The sequence below is a fragment of the Ceratotherium simum genome, chromosome 3, assembly GCF_057802395.1.
Source record: "Ceratotherium simum simum isolate JZ-2026a chromosome 3, ASM5780239v1, whole genome shotgun sequence".
Taxonomy (NCBI): Eukaryota; Metazoa; Chordata; class Mammalia; order Perissodactyla; family Rhinocerotidae; genus Ceratotherium; species Ceratotherium simum.
Window position 1 is genome coordinate 77,796,609 of NC_141902.1, and position 18,060 is coordinate 77,814,668.

Sequence of the window (18,060 nt, forward strand, 5' to 3'; positions counted from 1 at the left end):
TACAAGCAGAGCAACACAGCTAGCCAGCTCCTTCCTCTTTCTTACTTCTTGATCAATCGTGAGCCCAGTCTGGAGCCATCACAGGGAGAGGAAGGCCCAGAGAATGCTGCCTGCCCCAGACTCCTCTTTATACCAGGAAAACAGACAGCTTCCCTGAACCTTTTTAGTGGTTGTCTGTCCCTTGCAGCTGGATGCACCCCGACTGCTGCCCGAGTGGGCCCTGCAGGCCAGGCCCTTGGCGCCTCGGAGGACAGTGTGGGGGGCCGGCAGGTGTCCTCTGGCTCCCTGGTCTCTCAAACCCATGGCCTCGAGAGAGCAATTCCCCTCCCTGAGAGGGCTGTGCATAGTGTGCATGCCATCTGAGTGGCGTTTTCCCCTCTGTGCCTGTGCGGGCCTCCAGAAGCCCCTTTGTCACCTTCTCCCTGTCATCCTCTCTGGCCCAGAGACTGCAAAGGGAAAGAGAGAAGGTAGGGGACAGACTGACAGCTCTCCAGGTGAAAATCTCCAGTGGTAGCTCAGTGGGAGACTTCAGGACCTGTTACTTTGTAACCAGCCAGGGGAGGACACTTCATGAATGTGCATTCTCTCCCTGCACCTTCGACAGCCTCCCTCCCCCAGTGTCACACGTGGACACCCACAGCCTTCTCCTCCCCACAGTGCTCAGGGGTCCCCACCCCAATGCTCAGTCCAGCATGGGGTGCCCCCCTGGAGGCTGGGGACCTTCCTGTGGGCTTCCTAAAGCTGCCACCATTCCTTCCCTAGGCGGCGCCTCACAGCCACTTTCTCCCTCCTCAAAGACAAAAGGTTCAGGGTCCTACTCCTCAGGGTTTTTTCTCTGGATCCTAAGCCCATAACTAAATTTAAGTCTCAGCCTGCTATGTGCACATTTCCTGAAGGCAGCCATAGAAGGGGGTAGTGAGACACAGGCCGCCCGGGAGTCCTAGGAACTACTCCGATGGATCCCACAGGTGCTGGGGCAGGGCCCTCCTGGGATGACCATGTGTGGGCCACAATCGAGGGAGCCTGGGCAGAGACCCAACCCCCCCCCACACACACACACAGCCCCCCTCCCAGGCCCGTGACTGGGAGCTGGAAGTGGGAACCAGAAGAGAGCCCAGCTCAGGAACCTGCAACCACAGTCGAGTTTCAGTTTAGGCAGTATTTGGGGAACCCCGGCTTTGTGCCAGGATAAGTGCTCAGCCGTGGGAAGGCGCCAAGAGGAACGGGGGCCAGACACAAAGGGACCGATCCCTAGCATGGCAGCAGGATGGTGAGGGCAGAGTGAGATTCTCAAGGCTGGGGAAAGGCTGGTCCTGTGGAGGGAACAGTGCAGAGACTGTGGCAGGCCATGGCTGCAGCATGGGGCGGGAGCCAGGACAGACATGCAGGCCAGAGCAGGGCAGGAGTCTGAGCTTATGCATTACGCACCAAGGAACCCTTTCAGGTCCTGCCAGCTGAGGACGAGTGACAAGCTAAGGCCAGAGGTTCCAGAAGATGGTGCCAGTGGTGGTGGCAGCATTTGAAGATACGATTACCATGGCCTTCAAGGGGGGATTAATACAGGCCATTCTGATTGGTGGAGTCAGGGCAGGGTGTCCCCTCAAGTGGCGTAGGGAATTTCCAGCTCAAGTCAAGAGATCCAGGATGTAGTTAAAACCTGGAAAGGACAGTCACCTTACAGGTAGAAACATAACCCCAGGTTTTCATGCTCATTGGGTGGATGATGCATCATATACTATAGAATGTGTTGTGGGATAAAACATTTTCACAGTCTCCAGGGTCTTCATGCTTACGCTAGATTTTCTACAGTAAGAGAAATCCTGCAAAAAAGTCTATACATGATTTAGGTCTTTTGCAAATAACCAGTTCTAGCTGGCTTTCCACAAAAAGAGGAACTTAGGACAAGAAAGCCACACTGGAGTTTCCAAGAGCCCAAGGGCAGGGTGTGGCAGCTTCTGGAACCAGGGCCTGGAATCGAGGCCTGGGGCACAGCAGGACACACAGTCCTCTCTGCCTCCCCTCTCCGTTCACTCTGCATTGACGTGGAGCTCCTTTCTCTGCCGGAGGACAAACCACTCTGCCCAGACCCCATCATGGACAGTGACTGCCTCCAAAGCTCCCCCAAGTTTATATCTGTGCAAAATGAGCTGGGGTCTCCTGGGCCCCGTTCCACACTCCTGAAGAGGGGGCTCTGGTTGTCCTCACTTGGGTCAGGCCCCCATCCCTGGACAATCCAGTGTGGCTGGTGTGGGCAAAGTCACACCGCAGACACCACGCTCTTTACAGCAGAAATTTCTTCCCCCTCAACAACATCCCACCTGAAACTCTGAATATTCCAGAGGTGTCCCTGGAAACCGGAGGCAGATGGCTCCGAGGAGCTCAGTGTCCTCCATGTTCACCTTCTTCCCTTTGTGAATCCGGAACAAGCCTTCAAAGCCAGTTTGAAAAAATGAACAGGTCTTCCCATCCCCAACACAGAGCTTTTCCTCCTACCCAGGCTCCCGCCACCTCCTTCTCAACAGCACGTATCTCCTGAGTCCCAGGGCGCACCCTGGGCTCCCTGGGTCTGCAAGGACCTCGGGTGCCAGGAGCAGGAGCTTGGCAATCACAAATCGCAGCTTTGGGCCGTGCATGGAGAGGCTGGGTGATGAACTGGTTAAGGATGGGCCCACAGCGCTGGCTCACAGCTCCTCCACCCCTGCCCCTTCCAGATCCTCTCTCTGCCTGGACTCCTGCAGGCCAAGGGGCCCAGCGCTTACCCCCTCCCTGTGCCGCACAGACCACAGTCAGGGGTCCCGTGGTTTCCTGCTGCGCCGGGCCCATGCAGATCCTCTTACACCCCAGCAGTCTTACAGAGGAAACAACATGCAGAGAAGCAAAGGGGAAACAAGGTAAACAGTATCGGTGCTTCTGCCATGTGTCAGGTCACGCACACCATTTTGTTAATCTCCTACAACAACCCACCTCTTCATCAGTGAATAAACCAGAGCCTGGACTAGGTCAGGTAGCCAAGGTCACACAGCTGGTAGATGGCCCAGAAGGAAGTTTAAACCAGATTCTAAAGCCTAGATTCTAAAGTTATGGCAGCTCTAGCAAATTAATACACAGGCTATTCTCAAAAAAGTGTTTAGAAGGTTCCAACAGAGAAGAGAAGGCAGTGGTTCATTCACTGAACATAAGCAAATGTAACTAAGAACGCCTGTGGAAAGGTGCTCGCTGGCACTGCTCACACTCCCCCGGGCACAGCCCCCACCCCTTGTTAGGGCTGGAGGAGCTGAGGTTCCGCATGTCTACCAAGCCCCTAGGCGAGACCGCACCTGCTGGTCTGTGGGCCCCACTTTGACCGGTGAGCACATAGACGGCTCAGTGTCCTATGAATGGATCATCTATCTAACCAGGGTGCTTTTACACCTGATTCCACGGTTGTTCATAGTTGGCAAAAATCTCACCAAGACCTTCAGACTCATCTGCATCCCACAGATGAAGAGCGAGAGGCTCAGACGAGTGGAGTGGCTTGGCTGAATCCCTTGGCTGAAACAGGCAGACTTGCCAGGGCCACTGGGCTCTTTGTCCAGGGCACATGGGCACACAGGGTAGGGAGGGAGCTCGGGACTGCGGCATGAAGAACAGAGTAGAACCTGTTCCAACATTGAGGCGCTCAGGCTCCTTCAGAAAATCATGTCATCTTCTCAGAGTTGGGGTAACATCAAACAAGACAATGCAAGGGAAAAGCCCTAAAAAGACTGCAAATCACCTTTCAAATTTTCGTTTCTACTGTCCCCCATTAGAGCGGTGGACCAAGTTAGCAAAAGGCATTGACACAGAACATGACAATGAAACCCAAGGCATGGACACTGCCCTGCCTTGTGAGTCCTGAAATGACACGTGTCACGGCTGCCACTCCTCAGGGTCACACCAGCCAGGGGCCCTCCTGACCCTCCAGATCCTGCAGCAGGGCTGACCTGCTGCTCCATCTGCGTGCCCGGGCGCCTGTGCTGGGCCCAACACAGGGCAAAGGCACCAAGGTCTGGTCCTGCCCTGGGGAGGGACTCTGGTTTGGAAAGCATGTAGGGTGAAAACCATCTGGTTTTCCTGGGACTGAGAGAGTTCCTGGAGCTCAGGACTTCAGTGCTAAAACTGAGAAAGTCCCAGGCAAACACACAGAAAATGCCAGAAGCAGCTGGTCGAGAAGAATGGTGAATGACCTGCCGAAGACGTAGTTTTGGCACCGGCAGGCGAGCACATCTGTGGGGTTGGCGCTGTCCTTAGGATGCACTCCAGGCTCTGAACCTGCAGCCAGTGTATGTTGCTGCTTCTCCCCAGTCCAGGAATCAAGGGGTGGGCATGGGAGGAGCCCTTCACATTGTAACATCTGATAATCTGCTTGCCAAGTGTTGGCTTCCCACCCCTGCAGCTTGGAGCACCGTTGGTTTGAAGGTCTCAGTCCCCAGAGAGGGAACCCTCCCCCAGCGCACACAACCAGAGTTCTGCTGAATCAGAAGTTGAGACCAACACCTGCTGTCTTGGAATCCTCATGTTTCTGAGCCAATGGGCAAAGAAGGGGGGCCCTCTACTGTCTGGGGGTGGAGGTCCGTCCTGATTACCAAGGGGAAGCTGTGTGCTGCTACACATGCAGCGCAGAGGATTGGTCTAGAAGCCAAGGGAGTCTCTGGGGCGCCTCTTAGTACCCGCTGTCAGAGAGTCAATGAGAAGGTCCAACAACAACAGGCAGGAGACAGACCCTTCCCAAACAAAGCTTTGATTGGCCCCACCAGACGAAGAACCCGGCTAGGTACAGACGGAAGGCAAAGGAGACCTGAAATGGCTGCTGAGCACAGAAGTTCTAGTTGCCAATATGTCTCAAGACTTGTTACAGAAATGAAAACTGACACTATGGCATGTATTCTTTCTTGTTGGGTGTGTATAGATTAATTGTTTTTCCTCCTCCTTTCCCTATTTTTTTTTAATTTTGGTAAACTTTTTATTGAACTATAATATGAATACAGAAAAGTACACAAATCCTAAGAGTACAGCCAGGTACACACACGCAAACACATCTGTGCAACAGCTCAACCCAGATCAAGAAACAGAACATGGCCATCACCCAGATGCTTCCCCTGTGCCCCTCCAAGTCCACTCCTCTAAGAGTAACTAGCTCCCTGATCCTAACACCATAAAGTAGTTTTGCCTATTTTGAACTTTATAGGCCTGGACTCATACAGTCTATGCCCTAACGTAGGCGTCAGCTTCTTTCATACAACTGTGTATGTAAGGTTCATCTGTGTTGTGTGTATTGTAGACCGTTCGTGCTCATTGCTGTGAAGATTCCTTTTGTGAAGATATAGGTATTTTTTATCTATTCTACTGTTGATGGATATTTGGGAAGTTTCCAGGATTTTGTTATTACCAAGTGCTGCTCACATGTCTTTTGGTGAACATATATCTGCACTTTTGTTGGGTATGTTCCTGGGAGGGGAACTTCTAGGCCGGAGGTGGGCGTATGTTCAGGTTGAGTAATGCACCTGTTTTCCAAAGTGACGACACCAAGTTGCACTCCCCCAGCAGTGTGTGATTTCTGCTTCCACCACACCCTCCGCAACCCTCAGGCGTCTGTCTTTTCATTTTAGCCTTTGCAGTGGATGGGGAGGTGGTATTGCATTGGAGTTTTCTTTCTTTCACAGCTTTATTGAGATATAATTTGTCCATTTGAAGGGTACCATTCAATGGGTTTTAGTATATTCATACAGTTGTACAATAATCACCACAAATTTAGGACATTTTCATCACCCCAAAAAGAAACCCTTTAGCTATCACCCCCAACAGCCTACGCTCCCCAGACCTTGGCAACCACTAATCTGTTTTGTCTCTATAGACTTGCCTATTCTGGACATCTCATACAAAAGGAATGATATAATATGTGGTCTTTTGTGGCTGGCTTCTTTCAATAAGCACAATGTTTTCAAGTTTCATCCATGTTGTAGCATGTATTGGTACTTCATTCCTTTCTATGGCTAAATAATATTGCATTGCATAGATATACCACATTTGTCTATCCATTCACAAGTCAAAGAACATTTGAGTTGTGCCCACTTTTTTGACTATTATGAATAATGCTGCTATGAACTATCATATACAAATTTTGTGGACATATATTTTCATTTCCGTTGGGCGTAGACCTAGATGTGGAATTGCTAGGTCAAATGGTAACTCTATATTTAACTTTTGAGGAATTTCCAGATTGTTTTCCAAAGTACCTGCACTGTTTAACTTTCCCACAAGCAATGAATATGAGTTCTGATTTCTCTGCATTCTCACCATTGTTTATTACCTCTCTTTTTTATTATAGCCATCCTAGCGTATGTGAAGTAGTATCTCATTGTGGATTTGAGGCATTAAGTTTTAATTGGTGTTTCCTTGATGACAAATGAGGTTGAGCACCTTCTCATATGCTTATTGGCCACTAGGACATACTCTTGTGTGAAGTGCCCAAGCAAATCTTTAATCACTTTTTTCCTGTTGGGTTATCTGCCATCTTCTTATTGATTTATAGGAGTTCTTTTTATATTCTGGATATGAGTCTGTCAAATACGTGTGTTGCACATAGCTTCTCCCAGTTGTGACTTGCCTTTTCACTCTCTTAATCAAATCTTTTGAATATAAGTTCTTCATTTTATTATACAGGTATACCTCAGAGATATAGTGGGTTTGGTTCCAGACCATCACAATAAAGTGAATATTGCAATAAAGCAATTCACACGAATTTTTTGCTTTCCCAGTGCATATAAAAGTCATGTTTATACTATACTGTTGTCTACTAAGAGTGCAATAGCACTATGTCTAAAAAAACAATGTATATACCTTTATCATGAACAATTTTCTATGTCATTATTACTATTCAACATTATTATTTTTTTTAATTTTTTGTTTATTGCAGTAACATTGGTTTATAACATTGTATAAATTTCAGGTGTACATCATTATACTTCTATTTTTGCATAGATTACATCATGTTAACCACCCAAATACTAATTACAACCCATCACCACACACATGTGCTGAATTATCCCTTTCCCCCTCCTCCCTCCCCCTTCCCCTCTGGTAACCACCAATCCAATCTCTGTCTCTATGTGTTTGTTTATTGTTGTTGTTATCTACTACTTAATGAAGGAAATCATATGGTGTTTGACCTTCTCCCTCTGACTTATTTCACTTTGCATAATACCCTCAGTGTCCATCCATGTTGTCACAAATGGCTGGATTTCATTGTTTCTTATGGCTGAGTAGTATTCCATTGTATATATATACCACATCTTCTTTATCCGTTCGTCCCTTGATGGGCACTTGATTAGCACAAGACTTCCAAGTCTTGGCTATTGTGAATAACGCTGCAATGAACACAGGGGTGCATGTATCTTTATGCATTGGTGTTTTCAAGTTCTTTGGATAAATACCCAGCAGTGGAATAGCTGGATCATATGGTAGATCTATCCTTGATCTTTTGAGGAATCTCCATACTGTTTTCCATAGTGGCTGCATCAGTTTGCACTCCCATCAGCAGTGTATGAGAGTTCCCTTCTCTCCACATCCTCTCCAACACATGTTGTTTCCTGTCTTGTTAATTATAGCCATTCTGATGGGTGTGAGGTGATATCTCCTTGTAGTTTTGATTTGCATTTCCCTGACAGTTAATGATTTTGAACATCTTTTCTTGTGCCTGTTGGCCATCTGTATATCTTCTTTGGAGAAATGTCTGTTCAGGTCTTTTGCCCATTTTTTAATTGGGTTGTTAGTTTTTTTGTTGTTGAGATGCATCAGTTCTTTGTATATTTTGGAGATTAAGCCCTTATCAGATGTATAGTTTGCAAATGTCTTCTCCCAATTGTTAGGTTGTCTTTTCGTTTTGTTGATGGTTTCCTTTGCTGTGCAGAAGCTTTTTAGTTTGATGTAGTCCCATTTGTTTATTTTTTCTTTTGTTTCTCTTGCCCGGTCAGACATGGTGCTTGAAAATAAGTTGCTAAGACCGATGTCGAAGAGTGTACTGCCTGTTTTCTTCTAGAAGTTTCATAGTTTCAGGTCTTACATTCAAGTCTTGAATCCATTTGGAGTTAATTTTTGTGTATGGTGTAAGGTAAGGGTCTACTTTCATTTTTTTGCATATGGCTATCCAGTTTTCCCAACACCATTTGTTGAAGAGACTATCTTTTCTCCATTGTATGTTCTTGGCTCCTTTGTCAAAGATTAGCTGTCCATAGATGTGTGGATTTATTTCCGGGCTTTCGATTCTATTCCATTGATCCGTGTGTCTGTTTTTGTGCCAGTACCAGGCTGTTTTGGTTACTATAGCTTTGTAGTATATTTTGAAATCAGGGAGTGTGAAACCTCCAGCTTTGTTCTTTTTTCTCAGGATTCCTTTAGCTATTCGGGGTCTTTTGTTTTTCCATATAAATTTTAGGATTCTTTGTTCTATTTCTGTGAAAAACGTTGTTGGAACTTTGATAGAGATTGCATTGTATCTATAGATTGCTTTAGGAAGTATGGACATCTTAACTATGTTAATTCTTCCAATCCAAGAGCACGGAATATCTTTCAATTTCTTTGTGTCTTCTTCAATTTCTTTCAGCAATGTTTTATAGTTTTCAATGTAGAGATCTTTCACCTCTTTGGTTAAGTTTATTCCTAGGTATTTTATTCTTTTTGTTGCAATTGTAAATGGGATGGTATTCTTAATTTCTCTTTCTGCTACTTCGTTGTTAGTGTACAGAAATGCAACTGATTTTTGTATGTTGATTTTATATCATGCAACTTTACCATATTCGTTTATTACTTCTAAAAGTTTTCTGATGGATTCTTTAGGGTTTTCTATATATAAAATTTGTCATCTGCAAATAGTGACTGTTTCACTTCTTCCTTTCCAATTTAGATCCCTTTTATTTCTTTCTCTTGCCTGATTGCTCTGGCTAGGCCTTCCAGTACTATGTTAAATAGGAGTGGTGACAGTGGGCATCCTTGTCTGGTTCCTGTTCTTAGAGGGATAGCTTTCAGTTTTTCACCATTGAGGATGATATTATCCGTGGGTTTCTCATATATGGTCTTTATTATGTTGAGGTACTTTCGTTCTATACGCATTTTATTTGGAGTTTTTATCATAAATGGATCCTGTATCTTGTCAAATGCTTTCTCTGCATCTATTGAGATGATCATGTGATTTTTATTCTTCATTTTATTAATGTGGTGTATCACGTTGATTGACTTGCGAATGTTAAACTATCCCTGCATACCTGGAATAAATCCCACTTGATCATGGTGTATAATCTTTTTAACGTATTGTTGTATGTGATTTGCTAGTATTTTGTTGAGGATTTTTGGATTGATGTTCATCAGTGATATTGGCCTGTAGTTTTCTTTTTTTGTGTTGTCCTTGTCTGGTTTTGGTATCAGGGTAATGTCAGCTTCATAGAATGAGTTAGGGAGCTTCCCCCCGCTTCCTCAATTTTTTGGAAGAGTTTGAGAAGGATAGGTATTAAGTCTTCTTTGAATGTTTGGTAGAATTCACCAGGGAAGCCGTCTGGTCCTGGACCTTTATTTTTGGGGAGGTTTGTGATTACTGTTTCGATCTCCTTACTGGTGATTGGTCTATTCAAAATCTCTACTTCTTCTTGATCCAGTTTTGGAAGGTTGTATGATTCTAAGAATTTATCAATTTCTTCCAGATTGTCAAATTGGTTGGCATATAGCTTTTCATAGTATTCTCTTATAATCTTTTGTATTTCTGAGGTGTCTGTTGTAACCTCTCCTCTTTCATTTCTGATTTTACTCATTTGTGCCTTCTCTCTTTTTTTCTTGGTGAGTCTAGCTAAAGGTTTGTCAATTTTGTTTATCTTTTCAAAGAACCAACTCTTGGTTTTATTAATTTTTCTATTGTTTTTGGTCTCTATTTCATTTATTTCTGCTCTGATTTTTATTATTTCCCTTCTTCTACTGATTTTGGGCTTGGTTTGTTCTTCTTTTTCCATTTCCTTTAGGTGCATTGTTAGATTGTTTATTTGAGATTTTTCTTGTTTGTTGAGATAGGCCTGTATTGCTATAAACTTCCCTCTTAGAACCGCTTTTGCTGTATCCCATAAATTCTGGCATGTCGTATTTTCATTTTCATTTGTCTCCAGGTATTTTTTGATTTCTTCTTTGATTTCTTTGTTGACCCAGTCGTTGTTCAGTAGCATTTTGTTTAATCTCCACGTATTTGTGGGTTTTCTGATTTTCTTCCTATAGTTGATTTCTAGTTTCATACCGTTGTGGTCAGAAAAGATGCTTGGTATTGTTTCAATCTTCTTAAATTTATGTAGACTTGTTTTGTGGCCTAATATGTGATCAATCCTGGAGAATGTTCCATGTGCATTTGAAAAGAACGTGTGTTCTTCGGTTTTTGGATGGAATGCTCTGTATATATCTACTAGGTCCATCTGTTCTAGTGTATCAGTTAAGGCCAATGTTTCCTTATTGATCTTCTGTTTGGATGATCTATCCGTTGGTGTAAGTGGAGTGTTAAAGTCCCCTACTATTATTGTGTTACTGTCTATTTCTGTTTTTATGTCTGTTAATAATTGCTTTATATATTTAGGTGCACCTACATTGGGTGCGTAGATATTTACAAGTGTTATATCCTCTTGTTGGATTGTTCCCTTGATCATTATGTAATGCCCTTCTTTGTCTCTTTTTACAGTTTTTGTTTTAAAGTCTATTTTGTCTGATATAAATATTGCTACCTCAGCTTTCTTTTCATTGCCATTTGCATGGAGTATCTTTTTCCATCCTTTCACTTTCAGTTTGTGAGTGTCTTTAGGTCTGAAGTGTGTCTCTTGTATGCAGCATATATATGGATCTTGTTTTTTTATCCAATCAGCCACCCTATGCCTTTTAATTGGAGCATTTAGTCCATTGACGTTTAAAGTAGCTATTGATAAGTATGTACTTACTGCCATTTTTTAACTTTTTTTTTTTCTCAGTGTTTTAGTAGTCCTTCTCTGTTCCTTTCTTCTTCTATACAGAATTGATGGTCTCTTTAGTTTGACCTCTGTCTGAAAGCTCTACTCTTTAACTCCCCTCCTCCCTCCTTTTAGGTTTTTGATATCATATCTAACCTCTTTTTTGTGCATTTGTATCCATTACCCTCTTATCATGGAAATAGGTAATTTTTCCTATTTGTGGTCTTCTCTTTTCCCCTTAACTCAGTCCCTTTAACATTTCTTGTAGCACTGGTTTCTTGGTGACAAACTCCTTTAATTTTTGCTTGTCTGGGAAATTTTTGATCTCTCCTTCCATTTTGAATGATAACCTTGCGGGGTAGAGTATTCTTGGCTGTAAGTTTTTTTCCTTTTAGCACTTTAAATATATCATGCCATTCTCCTCTAGCCTGTAAGGTTTCTGCTGAGAAGTCAGCTGATAGCCTTGTGGGGTTTCCTTTGTATGTAACTTGACTTTCTCTTGCGGCTTTTAGGATTCTCTCTTTATCTTTAATTCTGGACATTTTGATTATGATGTGTCTTGGTGTGGGCCTCTTTGGGTTTATCTTGTTTGGGGCTCTCTGTGCTTCCTGTACCTGGATGTCTGTTTCCTTCCTTAGGTTAGGGAAGTTTTCATCTATTATTTCTTGAAATAGATTCTCTGCCCCTTTGTCTCGCTCTTCTCCTTCCGGGACACCTATAACACGGATGTTAGTGCGCCTGATGTTGTCCCAGAGGTCCCTTAGACTGTCCTCACTCTTTTTAATTCTTTTCTCTTTTACCTGTTCAGCTTGGGTAATTTCTTCTAGTCTTTTGTCCAGCTCACAGATCCGTTCTTCTGTATCCTCTACTCTGCTTTTGAGTCCCTCTAGTGAATTTTTCATTTGCAGTATTGTATTCTTCATTTCTGATTGGTTCTTTTTTATATCTTCCATTTCTTTGTTGACATTCTGACTGAGTTCATCTATTCTTCTCCCCAGATCAGTGAGCATCCTTAACACTCTTAGTTTGAACTCTCTGTCAGGTAGGTTGCTCATTTCTGTTTCACTTAGTTCCTTTTCTGGGGTTTTGTCCTGTTCCCTTACTTGGAATGTATTCCTTTGCCTCCTCATTTTGCCTCTTTCCCTGTGCTTGAGTCTACGTATTAGGTAGGTCAGCTACGTCTCCTGCTCTTGGATAGGTGACCTTATGTAAGTGATGGCTTAGGAGGCCTGCAGTGTGCTTCCCTCAGTTCTCAATGTTCCAGGGGTGACCCCTATGTGGGTTACGTGTGTCCTTCTGTTGTGGCCTGTTAGCTCTCCCTGTAGGCACTCAGGGAGGCCGAGTTATGCTCCTGGCCAGCTGTTGTAATGCTCAGCTGCTTGTAGTTGTTGTGGGCACTTCAGTCTCTTTATCAGGTGTGGGGAGCCCCAGCAGAGTTGGCTGCAAGTCCTAATACCACAATTGTGTTGCAGTATTTCTTTTAAGTGAGTAGGCCCCCAGCACGGCAGGTTGTTAGGCTCAGGGTCTTACAATTGCTATAAGCCTCCAGCCTTTAAGTCTCTTGTCAGCTCTCTGAGGATTGCAGCTGGGTGGGGCTGGCCTCAGGCACGGGAGCACCCCATTGTTTCAGGCTTTGGAAGGTGAGGCAAATCCCCTATGTGGGTCTTTGAGAAGCACAAGTCTTCTACAGCTGACAAGCCCTGCCAGCCACAAGTCCCCACACACAGTCCACACAGTCCTGCCCCGTGTGCATGCCCCAACCTCCCGAAGCAGACCCAGTCTCTCCACGGCGGGAGCCCCACACACTCCACCACTGCCCCATTCTCTCCACCTGCTCCTTGTGCACGCCCTGCCCCACTGAAGTCAGCTCAGTTGCCAGGCTGCAGAGAATCCAGTCACCAATCTATGCAGGCCCACAAGTTGCCTGAGGGCTTGTTGTTGGGTGGGGCCAGTCTCTAGGGTGGGCTGCCTGCCCTGGCTGAGCTGGATTAAATCGGTGCTCTAGCGGGTGGGGCAGACCCGGGCTAGCAGGTCCTAGGGAGAACTCCAATGGCGTCTGTGTCAGCACACCCACACCAGGCCACAACAATGGCCCCCACCAATGTCCCAGTCCCTGGAGAGGTCTCACCTCTCACTGAGATGCACTCAGGGCCTATTAGGTGAGTCTCTTTTCACCAAAGCACTGTGCCCCTTCTTTCTGGTCATTTTAGGTTGCTTTCTGAAATGGGTGAGTTTGCGCGTGGGCCGTTTAAGAGCCGGTTTTAATGTCTTTGTGAACCAGCTTTTCTGGGGGTACTCCCCAATGTTTTAGTAGCAGGCAAAGTCAGATATTATGCCACTCTTCTTGATTGTGCTGGGTCCACAAAATACCCACAGCGGGGGCGCTCCCTGGCTCAGGGCCCCGCTCCTCCAGGGAGGGCTGCGTACCTGTGGGCTGCTCCCGGCGGCCGTGAGACACTGCAGCTTGTGAAGGCGGCGTTTTTCCTCTCCAGAAGGGAGTTTCTGCCTCTTCTACCTCAGTTGGGATTGTCCGTTGTTACAGAAGTTCCTCTTATCCAGTTTTCAGTTCTGTCTCAGGGGTAATTTTTCCACGAGTAGTTGTAAATTGGCTGTGTCCGCGGGAGGAGGTGAGTTCAGAGTCTGCCTACGCTGCCATCTTGACTTCCAGCTGTTCTGTATATACCTTAATTAACAAATACTTTATTGCTAAAAATTGCTAACCATCATCTGAACCTTCAACAAGTCATAATCTTTTTGCTGGTGGAGGGTTTTGCCTCAATGTTGATGGCTGCTGACTGATCAGGGTGGTGGTTGCTGAAGGTTGGAGTGTCTGTGGCAATTTCTTAAAATAAGACAACAGTGAGGTTTGCCACATCTATTGACTCTTTCATGAAAGATTTCTCTGTAGCATGTGATGCTGTTTGATAGCATCTTACTCACTGTAGAACTTCTTTTAAAATTAGATGGGGCCGACCCGGTGGTGCAGTAATTAAGTTCAGTGCGCTCCGCTTCAGCTGCTTGGGGTTCGCGGGTTTGGATCCTGGGTGTGGACCTACACCACTCATCAAGCCATGCTGTGGTGGCACTCTACATAAAAAAAAAAAAAATAGAAGAAGCTGGGCACAGATGTTAGCTCAGGGCCACTCTTCCTCAAGCAAAAAAAAAAAAAATTAGAGTCAATCCTCTCAAACTCTGCCTCTGCTTTATCAACTAAGTTTACGTAATATTCTGATATTTTGTTGTCATTTCAACAATCTTCATAGCATCTTCACCAGGAAGGAGTAGATTCCATCTCAAGAAACCGCTCTCTGCTCATCTATAAGAAGCAACTCCTCATCCATTAAAATTTTATCATGAGATTTTAGCAATTCAGTCACATCTTCAGGCTCCACTTCTAATTCTAGTTCTCTTGCTATTTCCACAACATCTGCTGTTACTTCCTCCACTGAAGTCTTGAGCCCCTCAAAGTCATCCATGAGGGTTGGAATCAACTTCTTCCAAACTCCTATTAATGTCAATATTTTGACCTCTTCCCATGAATCACAAATGTTCTTAAAAACATCTAGAATGTGAATCCTTTCCAGAAGATTTTCAATTTACTTTACCCAGATCCATCAGAGGAATCATTATCTATGGCAGCTATAGCATTACAAAATGTATTTCTTAAATAATAAGAATTGAAAGTCAAAATTACTCCTCAAGCCATGGGCTGCAGAATGAATGTTGTGTTAGCAGGCATGAAAACATTAATCTTATTGGGCATCTCCATCAGAACTCTTGGATGACCAGGCGCATTGTCCATGAGCAGTAATATATTGAAAGAATTTTTTTCTGAGCAGTAGGTCTCAACAGTGGGCTTAACATAATTCAGTAAACCATGTTGTCAATAGATATGCTGTCATCCAGGCTGTGTTGTTCCATTTATAGAGCACAGGCAGAGTAAATTTATCATAATTCTTAGGATTTTCAGAATGATAAGTGAGCATTGGTTTCAGATTAAAGTCAGCAGCTGCATTAGCCTCTAACAAGAGAGTCAGCCTGTCCTTTGAAGCTTTGAAGCCAGGCATTGATTTCTCCTCTCTAGCTATGGAAGTCCTAGATGGCATCTTCCTCCAATGTAAGGCTGTTTCATCTGCACTGAAAATCTGCTGTTTAGTGTAGCCACCTTCATTAGTGATCTTAGCTAGATCTTCTGGAGAACTTGCTGCAGCTTCTACATCAGCACTTGCTGCTTCACTCTGCACTTGTATGTTATGGAGATGGCTTCTTTCCTTAAACCTCAGGAACCAACCTCTGCTATCTTCAAGCTTTTCTTCTGCAGCTTTCTCACCTCTCTCGGCCTTCACAGAATTGAAGAGAGTTAGGGCCTTGCTCCGGATTAGGCTTTGGCTTAAGGGAATGTTGTGGCTGGTTTGATCTTCTCTCCAGACCACTAAAACTTTCTCCATATCAGCAGTAACGCCATTTCACTTTGTTATCATTTGTATGTTCACTGGAGTAGCACTTTTAATTTCCTTCAAGAACTTTTCCTTTGCATCCACAGGTTGGCTAACTGTTTGGCACAAGAGGCCTAGATTTCAGCCCATCTCGGCTTTCGACATGCCTTCCTCACTAAGCTTAATCATTTCTGGCTTTTGATTTAAAGTGAGAAATGTGCAACTCTTCCTTTCACTTGAACACTTAGAGGCCATTGTAGGGTTATTAATTGGCCTAATTTCACTGTTGTTGTTTCTCAGGGGATAGGGAGGCCGAGGAGAGGGAGACAGGTGGGAGAACTGCCCGTCAGTGGAGTAGTCAGAACACGCACAACATTTATCAATTAAGTTTGCCGTGTTATACGGGCACCGTTTATGGGACCCCAAAACAATTATAACAGTAACATTAAAGATCACTGATTACAGATCACCGTAACAAATATAATAATAATAATGAAAAAGCTTGAAATATTGCGAGATTGCCAAAGAGTGACACAGAGACACGAAGTGAGCAAATGACGTTTTGGAAAAATGGCATCAATAGACTCGCTCAATCAACTCAGGGTTGCCACAAACCTTCACTTTGTAAAAAACACAATATCTGTTAAGTGCAATAAAGCAAAAGTGCAGCAAAACGAGGTATGCCTGTAGTCCACTTTATCAATTTTCTTCTTCTCTTCTCTTCCTGCTTATCTTCTTCTTTCTCCTTTTCTTCTTCTTTGTCTTCATCTTCCTTTTTGTAATCTCTTCAGGGAAGTCAGAAGCTATTCCCACAGGCCTCGTAGACATCTATTTTACCGTAAGAGTCAAGTCTAGTGGCAACTTCCTGTTCCAAAATCTAACATTCAATCCTGCTCCCTCCCAGGCCACCGAGGGCGATGGTTGAGGGATTGTGATGCCACTGCGTACCGCAGACCACCAGTTTCCCATTTTCCACCGGCATTGAGCTCATCTCTGCATTCATGCTCAGACAGGTGAACAGCCCAATCACAGAGACCCAACGTGGAGGGTCTGACCAAATCAGTCTGGGTCTAGGCAGAAAAAGAGAAACTGCTCTAGGTACCTCACACAGGGGGAATTACTACAGAGAATTGGTTACAAAGGTGTTGGGAGGATGAAAAAGCAAAAGGGAGAAAGAGAGGGCCAGAGAACAAAAGGAAGAAGGGATGATGTCCAGAGATAAGAAGCACTAACACTGCAGCCACTATATTTGTTTCTTAGCTGTACTTGACTCCTACGCTGAATCTCTTTAATTCCTATATATCTGGAATTTTTTCAAAAACTTCTGGGAATTCTTTCCCTATTACAAGCATTTTTGACCCGTGAACACGTTCACAACAAACAAGTGAAGATAGACTTTCCCTCTGAAGTTTTTCCATGATTTAAAGTGCTTAGCATTCTCCCACCCCTGGCATCCCCCAGAGGATAGCAAGAAGCAAAAATCATGCCTCACAACGAGACAGATGGCATATACTACTTCAAAAAGCAGTTCAGGGTAATTGTCCAATTGTGAGGGAATGGAGTTGTGAACTGCAAAAGGAGTCAAACTTGCTCAGTCTAAGTAGACGACGGTGAGTGTAAGATTCAGCTGGCCCGGTGTGCTGCGGTTCGTCTGGTTACAGACTCGCACACCAGGCACTGGGTGTACTTGGTAACTACCTGTGCTGTTTTAAACAGCTCTGGACAAAGTGAATCAACTCAGTGTTATTATCTCCAGTTTGGTTCACAATGAGAGAATAAGGGGGTAAAAGAATGCGAGAAAAGAACAAAAAGCATGCATTAGGAAGCCCCTTTTTATTTTTTTTTTATGAGGAAGACCAGCCCTGAGCTAACATCCGACGCCAATCCTCCTCTTTTTTGCTGAGGAAGACTGGCCCTGGGCTAACATCCATGACCATCTTCCTCTACTTTATATGGGATGCCGCAACAGCATGGCTTAACAAGCAAGCGGTGCGTCGATGCATGCCCGGGATCCGAACTGGGATCCGAACCGGCGAAGCCCGGGCCTCCGCAGCGGAGCGCGCGCTTAACTGCTTGTGCCACCAGGCCGGCTCCGCCCCTTTCATAAAATAATCTATGGTTTCAGATCACTAAATATTACATGCAATGAATGTCAGCCCCAGAGCAGAGGTCTAGACCACCAGAACCAAAGCATTTCTGCCTAGAGGTGACCCTGACATTGCTCTGTGAAAGGAAGCTGCAAGAATTCAGTGTACTTATGGACTTTGTAGTCTTGGAGCTAGAGCCAGAAATATGGCAAGCATATATTCCTGTAGAAATTAGAATTTAAAAAACACATTGCTAAAAAAAATTTTTAAATTAATAAAAAAAAAATGTAGCACTAATACCTCTGGGCTAGAGCCCAGAGCTTGTACCTTCTGCTGCTCTCTTGCTGCAGGAGAAGCTGGCACTGTGGGAGAAGATGGCACTGTTGGTTCTGGACCTAGGAGGAAGTACCTTCTTGGCTAGGGCTGCAACTGCTGATAAAGATGCCACCTCTGCCGGGGCTGCTGAGGTCCATAATCACCCAGCCTTGCTGCTATAACTGCCATCCTATGGGAGTAAGCACTTCTCCCTCCTGCCTTCTGAGATCCAGCCGTACC